This window comes from Scardinius erythrophthalmus, assembly GCF_964197995.2.
Source record: "Scardinius erythrophthalmus genome assembly, chromosome: 10".
Classification (NCBI taxonomy): Eukaryota; Metazoa; Chordata; class Actinopteri; order Cypriniformes; family Leuciscidae; genus Scardinius; species Scardinius erythrophthalmus.
In genome coordinates, this window is record NC_138230.1 from 21,706,910 (window position 1) to 21,721,685 (window position 14,776).

The following is a 14,776-nucleotide window of genomic DNA, read 5'->3' on the forward strand; positions in this document are numbered from 1 at the left end:
CATCATCTGTTGAAAAGGCTTATTGAAAAACTCTGTACCCTTATCTGTCTGCAGCTTTACAGATACACGTCCTTCTCTCAAAACTGACAAAAAAGCTTTAGTTACTTCGGACGCTGATTTATTTCGCAACACCCTCGTCCAGGCATATTTTGAGAAAATATCGATAATAGTTAAAATATATTTAATATTGTCGTTCTCTTTTGCGTACGCGGACATATCGACTAAATCGGCCTGAAATTGCTGGTCTTTCCCATACACCACTACTCGATTCCGCTTATAATTTATTGGTGCAGTTCGATGGAGAGTGTATGTGTCCTGGCTAGCGAGCCATTTGCACACTTCATTATCAGATAATCTTACACCGTGTTGTTCTAATACAGCTTGTTTTAATCTGTCTTTACCCCCAAAAGCACCAGAATTCGCTGGGTCATAATAGATTTTTTTCATTAGTTCTGCCATGTCAACGCTTATGAGATTTCAGTCATAATGAATCGAGTCACAAAGTTGTTGTTATTTTATTTTTTATTTCACAATATAAAAGTCACAAACATTTTTTATTTCACAATATAAAAGTCACAAAAACTTTTTTTATTTCACAATATAAAGTCAAAAGCATTTTTTATTTCACAACATACAAGTTACAAAACATATTTATTTTACAATATAAACGTTACAAAAAACATTTCCAAACAACAAAAATGATTTTTTTCTTTTATTAGAATGTAAGAAGTAGAAAATTACAAACATGTATAATGTGAATTATATCACACAAACAAAAAAATAAAATTTCACAGACATTTCAAAATTCTTCTCCGAAATGTATTCGACGTCGGAGTCGTCAGACATTAGATCGAGAATGTTTTTGATAACCACAGAGGCTGTGCTCTTGCAGGTGACAGACATGTTTATCATATGATTCCATTCATCCGATAATCCCTGCACGCCGTTCATTAATTCCATTAGTCGTTTTTCATCCGGAGTTATGTTGGTATTTGTAGTCCAATTATTCCGAATAATCTTGTGGAGCAGGTTAGATATTCCACATTTAACACGTGATTTAAAGAAATATTTTGTAATCCAAGAGGTAGAGCAGAAGTTTCCCATTTTCAAACACTAGTGATCTCCGGATCTTCAGATACGTTGAGTTTCCATTTATCCACAGCCGTGTAAATTATTTCCTCGCAAGATTCGTCGATCAATTTATCGCGGAGACTAGCTAATTTCTCCACTATGTACATCTTATCTCTGAGGTCAAATAAAATTGTCTCGACAGCCCCCTGGATCCTCTGTAGATTTGGTCTGCCTCCGTACTGGCTCAAAGCCTGAGCTATTATGTTTTTTAACTCAGGTGTGAGAAGTTTCAGTCTGATATCTTCAAAACATCCGTAGAAATAATAAGCAGAGGGTTCAAACAAACAAGAGTGTCTTGTCTGAGAAGGGTGATCCACAGTGCACCCAACGCAATCTTTCTTCATCTGTTTGTCGACCAAAATTTCCAGAATGACAGTCAAAATACCCTTGATAATCCGGTGACCTGTGTCACCGAGGCATCCGTCCGTCTCATCCTTGGTTGTGTCTGGGGTCTCGGGGACTATGGCAGGTGTTGAAACTCCGTAGTTTCTGAGGAAAGCCAGGTTATGATATCCAAGTTCAGTACAGAAATTATTTATCCAATCGATGCTTTTCTGAGGTAATCCATTTGCCATGATCGGTAATCCGTTTTTTGTAAATCCATCAGTAGTTCCAAGCAGTTGAGATGATGAAGAAGGAGAACCAGTATCCTGAGACATGATGCGTTTGAATGAGGTAAGCTTTCAAGAGGGTGCCTTTTAATGCTTGTAGAGAGTAGGAGGTGTAATGTGAACACCCCTCCTACTGGGCGTGGCCCATTTGGGATGGAAAAGTTTCACTTTAATGTTGTTATAGCGTTCATACGCGTTGGTCCACTGGAAAAGCTGATTGATCTTGGAAAAAATCTCTTCCAAAACAGCTAGATCCTTCCATTGGAACATGAATTTCAGATCGTATAATTGTAGATGCTCTTCCTCACAAATTGGCCACAAGTATTCTGGAGCGTTCTTTCCAAAATCACTACATAGAATGTAGACGTAATCGTCTGGGTATTTATTTATCTGGTCCGCCAGAATCCGATACCTTGTGCCCATGGTTAATCCAGCCCACTCACCAATAAAAAGAGGCATATCCATTCCGTCATTCAAATCTCGCCATACTTTTGAATAAAACAAAACCCAGTCTCTTTCTGTGCATATCAAATCAGGGTCTTCCGTTGAATTTGTAGGAATCGCTCATCGTTATCCACGTTAACCAATCTGACTTCTCTGGTGATTTTGTCATAAACGTATGTACACGCACGTCCTTCAGACAAGTGAAACGTATATTTCACAGAATCTGCCGGCTCGTGAAGAAATCGTGTTAAACAAGGTCCATGCGCTTCTCATTTTTTTTCGTGGAGCTAAAGTCAAATCCTCCATAGCCTCAGTAATCCTTCTCTCTGGAGTTTTCGGGAGTGCAGCCGTTGCCATTGCAGATTATCTGATTTGTAAAAATCACAAGTATCTCTTGTCATGTTTGCGCTCCTTTTTAAACATCTCATGTGACTGGCATGGTGTGGGAGGGAGGGGGAATTCCCCCGTGAGTGATGTCATTTTAGGGATGCCCTTAAATCGAAATTGACCTCTCAGCTTTGAGAGGGGTGTGTTAGGGGGTGTGGTCTCTTTGACCCATTACACGCTGTTTCACTGTTCATTTAAGTTCGGACAGCGAAGTGACCAGTCGTGTTTTTCTATTTGGGAAGTGAAAAGGAGCTGCTGGGTTTTCCCACGCTGACACCTGTTGTGGGAGGGGTTAGGGGCGGGATTTGCGTGGGGCTCTGTACAGGCCTCACACACTGCCATTCCTGTCAGACCTCCGGACTGAATGGACGTTCTTTACACTGCTCCAGCACAAGGAAACACTTATATATATTTAAACTCCGAGTCTTTAACAATTGGGTATGTAAAAACGTAAGGCTTTTTAAACTAGTTTGTGTTTTATGTAAAAGTTTTACAAATACTCTGTGAAAGTTGAATGGATACATTTACTTTTCTGTAAATGACTGAACATTGAATTTTTAATGTTTTAACATCTTAAAATAAACACTAACTCATTTTTAATAACTCTTTTTAGAGAAAAATGTAATTTTAACTTATTTCACTGTTGTTTTAACGTTTAATATGCAATGAATGTACATATGTCTTCTTTAATAAATAAAAAAACACTGATCTCACCTCTGACTATGTCTTTATTGTACATTTCTTAAAAAGTTTTAATATACACCGTTTAGAACTTCAGATGTTCAACCCATAAGGAGGCGTGCCACAAGTCCGATTTTCCCACGGTGTACGTACAGCCCATAAGTGGGAGGAGTTCCACGGTCAAAAAGGGGCGTGGCTTAGAGGGCCATAAATCACTCAAAAGTGACACAGGTGATCCCTCTATACTCTCTCTCATGGACATTTTTGTCCACTTTGGACCTATGTGTAACTTTTTTAATTGATGCACAAGGGTTAAAAATTAAAGTAACAGAGATTGCTTTGGCTTTATAGCAGCTCTAGAATAAAGTTATTGTCCAGCTAAAGTTAGTTTGATTTATTCACTTCCGTCACAACGATCATTAGTTATTAACTTAGGGGCCGCTAACACGACACCATTTTAAAAGAAAACTCTTTAAGTTCTTTCTGCGCAAACTTCAAAAACACGAACCAGTGATGCCGTGCACATGCACATTACGAGTTCAGTCTATAGGTATGCGCGTTTGAATATATGTGCGCAGGCGTATAGTCCTTCCCTACAAATCAACCCTTAACATACTACTTGTCTGGCCTTAAAATTTATAATACAGAATTTTTATCGCTTCCGCGTAGCCACGCGAACCATAATTATCCCGACAACGCTTTATCTGTAGAGAGGTAAAGGGAGGAAGGCCTTCACAGGGAAGAGCCTAGTTTACATTTCAGGACTTTGTCGTGTCCAGGCGCAGGTCCTTCATCAGATCTGGATACAGCCTGGATCCGGCGGACTGCAGTAAACCTTGGGATAAACAGAGAGACTAATATTAGCGTAGACGCCATTCTTCTTATGATGTAACGAGTACATCAGGATTTATGGGAAGTATTCCCGGTTCCGGCTGACCTAATCTATGCAGCCTAACATTGAATTATAAAAGTCTATAATGTGTTATGTGTATACTATGTCAAAGAGATGTGTTTTTAGTCTAGCTTTGAACTGACAGAGTGTGTCTGCTTCCCGGACAATGTTAGGAAGACTGTTCCAAAGTTTTGGTGCTAAATAGGAAAAGGATCTACCGCCAGCAGTTGATTTTGATATTCTAGATATTATCAACTGGCCGGAATTTTGAGATCGCAATAGACGTGAAGGACTATAATGCGTTAAGAGCTCGCTCAAGTACTGCAGAGCTAAACCATTTAATGCTTTGTAAGTAATCAGCAATATTTTAAAATGTATACGATGTTTAATAGGGAGCCAATGGAGTGTTGACAGAACTGGGCTAATATGGTCATACTTCCTGGTTCTGGTAAGAACTCTTGCTGCTGCGTTTTGGACCAGCTGTAATTTGTTTATTAAGCATGCAGGGCAACCACCCATAATAGCATTACAATAATCTAGCCTTGATGTCATGAACACATGGACTAATTGTTCCGCATTTGTCAATGAGAGCATATGACATATTTTAGATATATTTTTAAGATGGAAAAATGCGGTTTTACAGATACTAGACACCTTCACTTTGCCTTCAATGACTTTCAAATGAAAGATTGGTATCAAAGAGCACACCCAGGTTCCTAACCGACGATGAAGACTTGACAGAGTAGCCATCAAATGTTAGACAGTATTCTAGATTATTACGTGAGGAAGTTTTTTGTCCAATAATTAGAATCTCTATTTTTTCTCAGAATATAGTAGTAGGAAATTACTAGTCATCCATTTTTTTATATCACCTGCATTCCGTTAATTTTGTGAATTGGTAAGTTTCATCAGGGTGTGAAGAAATATAGAGCTGAGTATCATCAGCATATAGTGAAAGCTAATTCCATGTTTCCTAATGATATCTCTTAATGGTAGCATACAGAGTGAACAGTAGCGGTCCTAATACTGAGTCTTGTGCTACTCCATACTGAACTTGTGATAGATGAGACATCTCTTCATTTACTGCTACAAACTGATAACGGTCAGATAAGTATGATTTAAACCATGTTAATGCAATTCCACTAATGCCAACATAATTTTCGAGTCTATTTAAAAGAATGTTGTGGTCAATAGTATCAAATGCAGCACTAAGATCGAGTAACACTAATAGAGAGATACAACCACGATCGGATGATAAGAACAAATCATTTGTTACTCTAATGAGAGCAGTCTCAGTACTATGGTACAGTCTAACTCCTGACTGAAAATCCTCGCAGATATCATTTCTTTCTAAAAAGGAACATAGTTGTGAGGATACAGCCTTTTCTAGTATCTTTGACAGAAAAGGTAGATTTGAGATCGGCCTGTAATTGACTAATTCTGTACGATCAAGTTGCGTTTTTTTAACAAGCGGTTTAATCATAGCAAGCTTAAAAGTTTTTGGTACATATCCTAAGGACAACGATGAATTAATGATATTAAGAAGAGGATCTATGACCTCTGGAAGCATATCTTTCAGTAGCTTAGTCGGTATAGGATCTAACATACATGTTGTCGATTTAAATGATTTAACAAGTTTAATGAATTCTTCCTCTTCTATAGCAATGAATAAATCTAATTTTTCCTTAGGAAGACTACAATGCACTGACTGATGCGATACTGTAGAAGACGGTTGCATAGTTATAATTTTCTCCCTGATGATAACAATCTTATAAGTGAAGAAGTTCATAAAGTCATTACTGCTGTGCTGCTTGGAAACTTCTGGGCTTGAAGCTCTATTTTTCGTTATTTTAGCCACTGTTTCAAATAAATACCTATGGTTTTGTTTATTTTCTTCTAATAGGGTTGAAAAATAAGCAGATCTTGCAGCTTTTATGGCCTCTCTGTATGCAATTGAGCTCTCTTTCCATGAAATGCGAAATACCTCTGGTTTTGTTTTCTTCCAGTTGCGCTCCGTTTTTCTGGCTGCTCTCTTAATCCCTTTAAAACCGGATGTGTCGTTGACGACACAGCCAACCAAGCTGTATTCATGTCATTGTAACTCTTCAACCGTTTGCACTATCAAAATAATTCAAATGGTTCCTGAAAGTACACTTAATGCGCTTTTCGCCAATATACGGCTTATTATGGTAATGTCTGCAAATGACAGCAGCGCGGGATGGAAGGATTTGAACAGAGAGATACGACGCGCGGCAGCAGGGTTCTCATGTCTCACGCATTGGCCGTGAGACACACGCAATTCAACCAGTTCACATGCTCACATACGAGGCGCAGCCGCGCAGGCACACATAGGCTGTGTCCAAATTCAGGGTCTGCATCCTCCTTAGGATCCTTCCTACCCGGTTGAAGGAGGAGGGGTCCTCCGACGACCGCAAAGCCCGGAAGTCGGTGTTTGTGAATTTGGACAGCCTACCCTTCTTTCACATATTTTCAGAGGAGAAAGGCCGCGAAATTTAAAAATACTACTGTTACTGTGTCACGAAATGTAGTTTTAAGAGTTTTTCAGTCGACAATGTAGTTGTTTAAAGCTCAAATCTTTGGTTTATTTATAAAGAGAGCGCCATTTTAAAAATGTTATCTGACGGTTTCGGAGTTGTGAGATCCAGGGATCACCGGGCGCTCAGCGCTCATGTACCCCGCCGAGAACAGCCTTGCCTCGGCTAGAGCTTCTAGACGTTCGCCGCTGTCAGTCTAGTGAGAATAATTCGTCTTGTGTTTATCTTACGGGCGATCTTTGGTTTCATTAATCTATAATTTGTTCCTTGGCAGATTGTTGTGGCTGAGGGCAAAGTGAAGTTTCATAACTTTATATATTTAGGCTTATTTAACTTTAACGGTGTAGCCTGCTGTATGTTTGACTGAATCGTTTACTTTATTTCTTGACTTGTATAGCTTCTTATACCTTTTAAAAACTGAAATTTAACAAAAAGAGACAGGGTTTCGTCATTTTATTTTATATAGCCTATGTAATAATATGTTAAAATGTATAAATTTACATTATTTATTATTGTTATTATAATAATATACCACTTGCGATTATCAATCTATTATAGTTATGCTGTTAAATTATTTTACTATTCATAGTAACTATTTAACTTATTATTATTTTGTCTATATTCTGTAATTGATATTTCATATTCTATTGCTATTATTATAGTATTATACATAAACTATATGCTAATATCAATATATTATTATTATTATTATTATTATATTAGTACTTATGATATTATATAATTATACTTTTCATTACTAATTTATTTGCTGTATACTGTTTGTTTATTTTATTGACTAAACTATTTACTATTAGCCTACCTCTCACTTTATCTTATATTTACTATTTGCATTGCACTGTAGTTGTACCATATCATATGTATTACCATAAAGGATCCATCAGTTATCTTTGTTATTACTAAAATCGGGTCAGTGACAGAATAGGCTTTTCCCACAATAAGAAAACTTTATTTAATTTAATGTGAAAATTAAATTATATCTCAGTATGGGGGTGTTCACAATTCTTATCCAAGAATGAAAAGCCAAATACATGACAAGCCTGAGCTTTGGCCATTCCTTATTAAAATAAATAAAAATAAAAATTTCAACCACTGAAATATATATTTTTTGAAAAGCCAGTTTTTAAAAAACTTACATCGAAAAGCATACTCCTCTCCCACTCCGCTACCGCTCGCTTCGTCCGCCATTACGCTCTGCCGAAAAGAATTATGGGATAGGTAGGACGGGAAAGGATCCACCACACCCATCCTTCCAATTCGGGGAAAAGGAGGACGTATTTGTGGGCCGCATTTGAAGGATCCTACGAATTTGGACAGCCTTCGTCGCGGCGCTGTGACGTAACATCCTTCAAATGAGTACTCCGAAGGATGTAGACCCTGAATTTGGACACAGCTAAAGTGAAGTTTCCTGCCGCCAGCACGTATCTTAGCCAGATTGCGTTCGTTACTAGGCAACATAGATGCGCGAACACACGGAAGTTGACGGAACATTCTCAGCCACCGTACGTTCGTTAGGTAACCAACAACATCGCGCGAACAAAACGCTGTGATGGAGAAGGTAAGTTGGAAGAAAGCTCGTCTAACATTTTTAGGCTAGAACATTTAACAAAACCAAAACTAGAAACAGGTTGGCTCTGGACGGAACACTGTCATCCATTATGACAGTGAAAATGTCTGGCATCGAGCCACAGTGCTTCAAGTGGGAGCCCCCTACCCCTGTTATCAAGGCATCAAAAAGTGCAACAAACAGGTTAGAGTGTTTTGGATTGCATAAAATAATAAAAGAAACGAACAAATACATGGCGAAAGAAGTGTTAGACAGCAGAAGGGGATTGGGAGGATTTTTAAAGGTCCCGTTCTTCGTGATCCCATGTTTCAAACTTTAGTTAGTGTGTAATGTTGTTGTTAGAGTATAAATAATATCTGTAAAATTATAAAGCTCAAAGTTCAATGCCAAGCGAGATATTTTATTTAACAGAAGTTGCCTACAGTGAACGGCCCGTTTGGACTACATCCCTCTACTTCCTTCTTTAATGACGTCACTAGAACTGTTTTTATGACTAACCTCCGCCCACAGGAATGCTCCCTCAACTCTACCGAAATTCGTTTATGTACTTGCGCACTTCTAATAACTTACTGGGCCCTATCTTGCACCCAGCGCAATTGACTTTGTACACCGACGCATGTATCATTCCTATTTTGCACCCGCGCAAAGCGCGCTTTTCCCTCCACAGAAGCACGTCGCTAAACTAGGGAATGAACTTGCGCTCCCTGGGCGGTTCAGCGCAAAAAAGGAGGCGTGTTCCAGCGCAAACGTTCCTTCATGCTATTTTGCAGGTTTAGAAAACAATTGCGCAACTAACCAGGAAAAAATAGTTTAAAGTCAGTGGCGCGTTGCGCATGTTATTAATATGCTATTTTAAGGGCGCATGCTTGGCCATAATCAATGTAGCGTGTGCACAACGCGCATACACTTTGATTCTCTCATCTACACAGAAGCAGCAGTTTTCATTTTTGCAAATCATACATTATTATGATAGATAGATAGATAGATAGATAGATAGATAGATAGACAGACAGACAGACAGACAGATAGATAGATAGATAGATAGATAGATAGACAATTTATTATAAAAGCATACATCTAGCTTACACATTTACCCAAATTATCATACGCCTTTTTAACCGAAGTTAATTTGGGTGGGTTTCTCCATCCCCAACGTCCCTGACGAGAGCGTTGCTCTCCTCGGCTGTGAACCGCTCCTGGCGCGCGCCTGGCAAATCCGCCGTTACAATAGGAATCCGCTTTAGAAAAAGCGCGTCTGCTCTTAAAGGGAATGTGAGATGACGCTCTGATTGGTTTATTTCACGTTACGCCCAAACCACACCTATGAATAATGAAGCTACATCAGACCAACCCATTTTAGATTTGCGCCTGGCGCAAGAGTCATTTATCCTGCCGGGAAAATAGCAACAGCGCCAAGACCCGCCCACAAAGTTACTTGCGCTTTGCGCTTTGACACTTGCGTTTCAGATCGTTAAAATAGGGCCCACTGTGTTTACTCAGCTCTTACGGTGATTTTCTGAAATAAAACTGACGCTGCATCTTTTGTGTGATGTACAATAAACTTTATTAAACTCATCAGTATATGTTTGATCATCATTCAGACAGCAGACTTGTAGGCTATTAATAAATAATGGATACATACAAGCAGATGACAAATACGTTATAATAACCGTAATTAAACTACTAAACTATACCTGTTTCATCTCTATACAGCACTCTGACTCTGTAGGCATTATTGTCCGACTCGAACTGAACACCGTTACTGAGAGTTTCTGATATTATCATCATTCCATGAGATGAAATTGTCCTGAGAGACTGAGCGCGAGCTCATGAAGCTCCGCCCCCTGTGTCGTCCAGCAGCAGCTTATTTGCATTTAAAGGGCACACACTAAAACAGCGCGTTTTTCTGAGCCCCAAAAAATGACAGTTTAAACATGCTGTAAAAAATGATCTGTTGGGTATTTTGAGCTGAAACTTCACATACACACTCTGGGGACATCAGAGACTTATTTTACATCTTGTGAAAAGGGGCATAATACGGGACCTTTAATGAAATTTGGGAGGCGGATGGGCGTTACTCTTTCACGTATCTAAGCACGCACACATACACATGCACGCAATGTGTATGTGTTCGTGCCTATAAATGCGTGAATTTGTAAGTGTGCGTGTATGAAAAAAAGTGTCCTAAATTTTCAGCTTTAAAGTGTTAGTTTCTTTCGTTCATGATTTTTTCTTTTCTTTTTTCTAAATAAAAATAAGTAAATTTATTCTCTTTTTTTTTTTTTTTGTCTATTTAAATTCTATTTACAAACTCACCACACACAATAATGGTCAATAACTGTAATTTGTTTAAAGGTTATCTTTTTCTGAAAAAGATGACACCTTGCACATGAAGATAGCACATTGTTTTAGAATTTTACAGTCAAAAAATCTAATTATGTGAAAAACACCTATTTTAGCTTCAGGTTCTAAAGGCTTAAAGGCCCGAGTGTGCTCGTCGTACCACAGCGTTGGACTATTTTCTTTAATCTTCTTTAAGTGCAACAGAGCACCTGTGTCTAAAGTGCTGGAAAAGAGAGAGTTAAAAGTTTATGTCACAATATTGAGTTCTTCTAAGCTATCTGGGATGCTGAGATGATGAAACTGATCAGGAAGATTATTAATAAACCAATCTTTAGTGGCAGAAGTGATAGGTCATATTTCTAACACGGAGTTTGCATTGCAGCCTTGGCTAAATGAAGTTTACACGAGACTAGATAATGATCTGAGATGTCATCGCTCTGCTGCAGAATTTCAACGGCATCAACATTGATTCCCTGTGATAATATTAGATATAGAGTAAGATTACGACAATATAGGTCCTGACATTTGTTGTCTTTAAATGCCAGTCCTAATGCATCTTTTTCGTTATCTACATGTATATTAAAATCACCAACAATTATGAATTTATTTGTGTAGCGTTTATATGCCCGTATAAATCTAATTAATTATTATTCATAACGAATTATGATCAATAATTAATCATTTAATTATTTTCAGAATTTACTGTAGCAGAATCAATAGTATGATCATTTTATCGGTTCATCCAATGAACAGAAAGCATAAACAATTATTAACTCTAGGAAATATAATATTTTCCTGGCCAAGAAAGAATAATCCCCAGCTAACAATAAATTACGAAGTAAATTAAGGGTAACAGCATAGGTAACTTAAATCGAAGTTCAAGACAATAAATTTGATAAGCACATACACAAGCAATCTCTTTTCAAATACAAACAATACTTTATTGATTATATACTAACACATAACTAACACAAACAAGACTCTATTGATTATTTTAACAACTAATGTCTAACACAAACACACGCGCACGCATACACACACATTCATACAGGTTGCAGAAAGGAAGAGAGTAATAAAAAAAGAAATAAAGAAAGAATGAGTTTGGAAAGAATGAGTTAAAGGGGAAGAGGAAGAAAATTCCGAATCTCTATATGCACTCAAGACATGACCTGGAACGAACCATCAATCATTAATTTAACCCTTCTATCGTTTTAAGCAGGTTATTAAATTTAGATCAATGCAACAGTTAAGATTTTAGTCTGGAGGTACTTGCGTCTTTGCTTTTGCTTTTGGGAATTCCTTTGGTGAGCGTCAAAGGGGGTTTCCCTCGTTCGTTCGTCGGCTGGCCTCCTCGTGCTTGGATAAATGCCTGTGGCGTTGATGTCGGATGGTTGAAAAGTCTTTGAAGTTGAAAGCGGTGCGTTGCAGAAGAAACGTGGCTCGAAATCTTGTCGCACAACTTAACTTAGAACCGAGACTCACAACGGAAAATAAAGGAAATGATAACTCAGAAAAGAAAAGAAAATTTAGACGAGAGTAGGAAGATGGCTTGAATAAATCTAACCCATCTGATCTGAATTTGGGTTGGTCTGCTCCTCAGTTCCTGGTTACTGGTCTGGTTCAGATCTTCATCTTTTTCTGCCCATCTCTCTTGAGAGTGATAGCAGAGCGTTTCTTGAGGGTGAACCCAGAGAGCAAGAGCACAGAGAGAGGGAGCTTTGTTTCTGTCTAAGATTTTTAAACTCAAAGTTTGCCCCCCCCCCCCCCCCCCCTGAAGAGATCGGACCAATTAGACACTGGCTTTGTTTGCAAAGTCATAAATCATGTCTTCCCTGGGGTTTCTCTAGCTCTAATTGTAAGTGGAGAGACCAGATGCAACAGTTTAGGCATGATTTCTAATTATCAGAATATGAAACATTTTACACAGATTTAATTCCAGCCATCTTGCTAGTTGTGTTCGTAAGATAGCATTGGTATGAAACAGTACACACTTTCATTCACACATCTAATAATTATAACAATTACATGAATTATATGGGATTAAAGCATATTAAATGGACACATGTATTGTAGACACACATAGAATGATGTATGATGTTTTTAAGTCCGTTGAAAATTATTCTTGAATGAGTTTTACGTATACTGTAGGAAGAATCTCAGTTTTCTGGTTTAGAGAGAAAGGACTCTGTTTGTTCGTTCAGAGGTCTCAACGGGGGAGGGGTCAGGAATGTTATTGTGCCATTTCTGAACCAATCTGTCTTTTAAAAAACCCCTCATATTGACAAGCTTTTCCGTTAGTTTGGTCATTAGAAGGGTCTTTTGCAGACTCTCTGGCGCCGGGATGGTGAGTTTTATGGACTTTGATAGGTGTATGTCTCTTGGTGTGCAAAGTGTATGGGCTTGAGACAGCCCTGAGGTCATGAGTGTTTCCTGCTGAAATCTGTTTGTATCATGGGACCTCTTAATTGTGGGATTCTCTCAATCAGTCAGTGTTTCGGCAACAAATCTAGCATTGTCCATTCATTATTTCGTTAGTGTTGGGGGGAGGCTCTTTTAAATAGCCAGAATGACGAGGATCATGAGACGTTCTGAACAAATCTTCTCTTTTGTTCGGCAGGAAGTAGAGAGTTTGAATTAATTTTCTGGAAGAAAATTAGTCTGTTGTTGGTTTCTTCTCATTGTCGTTACATCTGCAACCAATACTAACTCTGATAGAAAGTCAGCAAATTATTTGATAAAGTCTGTATGGTGCCCTGGTGGCCTGTATACAGTAGCCAGCACAAATCTCAAAGGTGATTTATCATTTACACTATATATTGCTATATTAAGCACCAACACTTCAAAATAATTATATTTTTAACTAGACTTCTTAGTAATTCTAAAAATATTACTATAAATTACAGCAACACCTCCCCCTTTGCCTTTCAGACGAGGTTCATGTTTATAACAGTAATCTTGCGGTGTGGTCTCATTTAAAGTAATGTAGCCTAATCGTTTGGTTTTAGCCAGGTTTCTGTCAAACACAGCACATCTAGATTATAGTCTGTAATCATATCATTAACAATTGTCATGATTCTTGTCTTGTGTTCCACTTGTTTTGTGTGTTCTTTTGTCATTTCCTGTCTTGTGCTGAGTTTTGTAGTCCTTTGTAGTTTTTCTAGTTTATTAGTATCCCCAGGTGTTTCTCATTAGCCACACCCCCTTGTTATCTTGTTTAGCTTGTTGGTCCCTGTGTATTTATAGCCCTTGTGTTTCACTTGTTACTTTGTCAGTTGTTGTACATGTAAGGGTTGCTTCTAGATCTTGTCATGCTCAAGGTTTTGTTTCTTTTTCCCTGAAGTTCTTTATTATTTGTTCTATGTTTAATTCATTAAAAAACTTGCGCTTAGATCCTTGCTTCCGCCTGCTTTCTCCGGCACATTACAGAACAACTGACCGACTATGGATCTAGCAAGTACTAGCTGGGACCCACTGAGCAAAATTTGTTCTATTTTTCAAGATGATCGCAGCATCGAAAGTTATGTGGAGGAGTTCCTTTTTTATAGTCATCTCGTTCCTGGGAACGAGGCTAGGCTGAAGGACTGTTTCTGGAGTGGACTAGAACAGGACATTAGCTTAAATTTACCAGAGGAAGACCCCAGCTGGACCCTGGTACAGTACATTGACTTTGTCCTGCAGTTTTGTGGTTCCCCCTTCACTGTAGGGGAGGTGGAGAAACTTCACGCCAGTCCAGCCGAGCCTGCACTTCACGCCAGTCCAGCCGAGCCTGCACATCATGCCATACCAGCCAAGCCTGCACGTCATGTCGCTTCTGCTGATCCAGAGACCGTTCACGTCGCTTCTGCTGATCCAGAGACTGTTCACGTCGCTTCTGCTGATCCAGAGACTGTTCACGTCGCTTCTGCTGATCCAGAGACTGTTCACGTCGCTTCTGCCGATCCAGAGACTGTTCACGTCGCTTCTGCTGATCTAAAGACTGTTCACGTCGCTTCTGCTGATCCAGAGACTGTTCTTGTCGCTTCTGCTGATCCAGAGACTGTTCACGTCGCTTCTGCTGATCCAGAGACTGTTCACGTCGCTTCTGCTGATCCAGAGACCGTTCACGTCGCTTCTGCTGATCCAGAGACCGTTCACGTCGCTTCTGCTG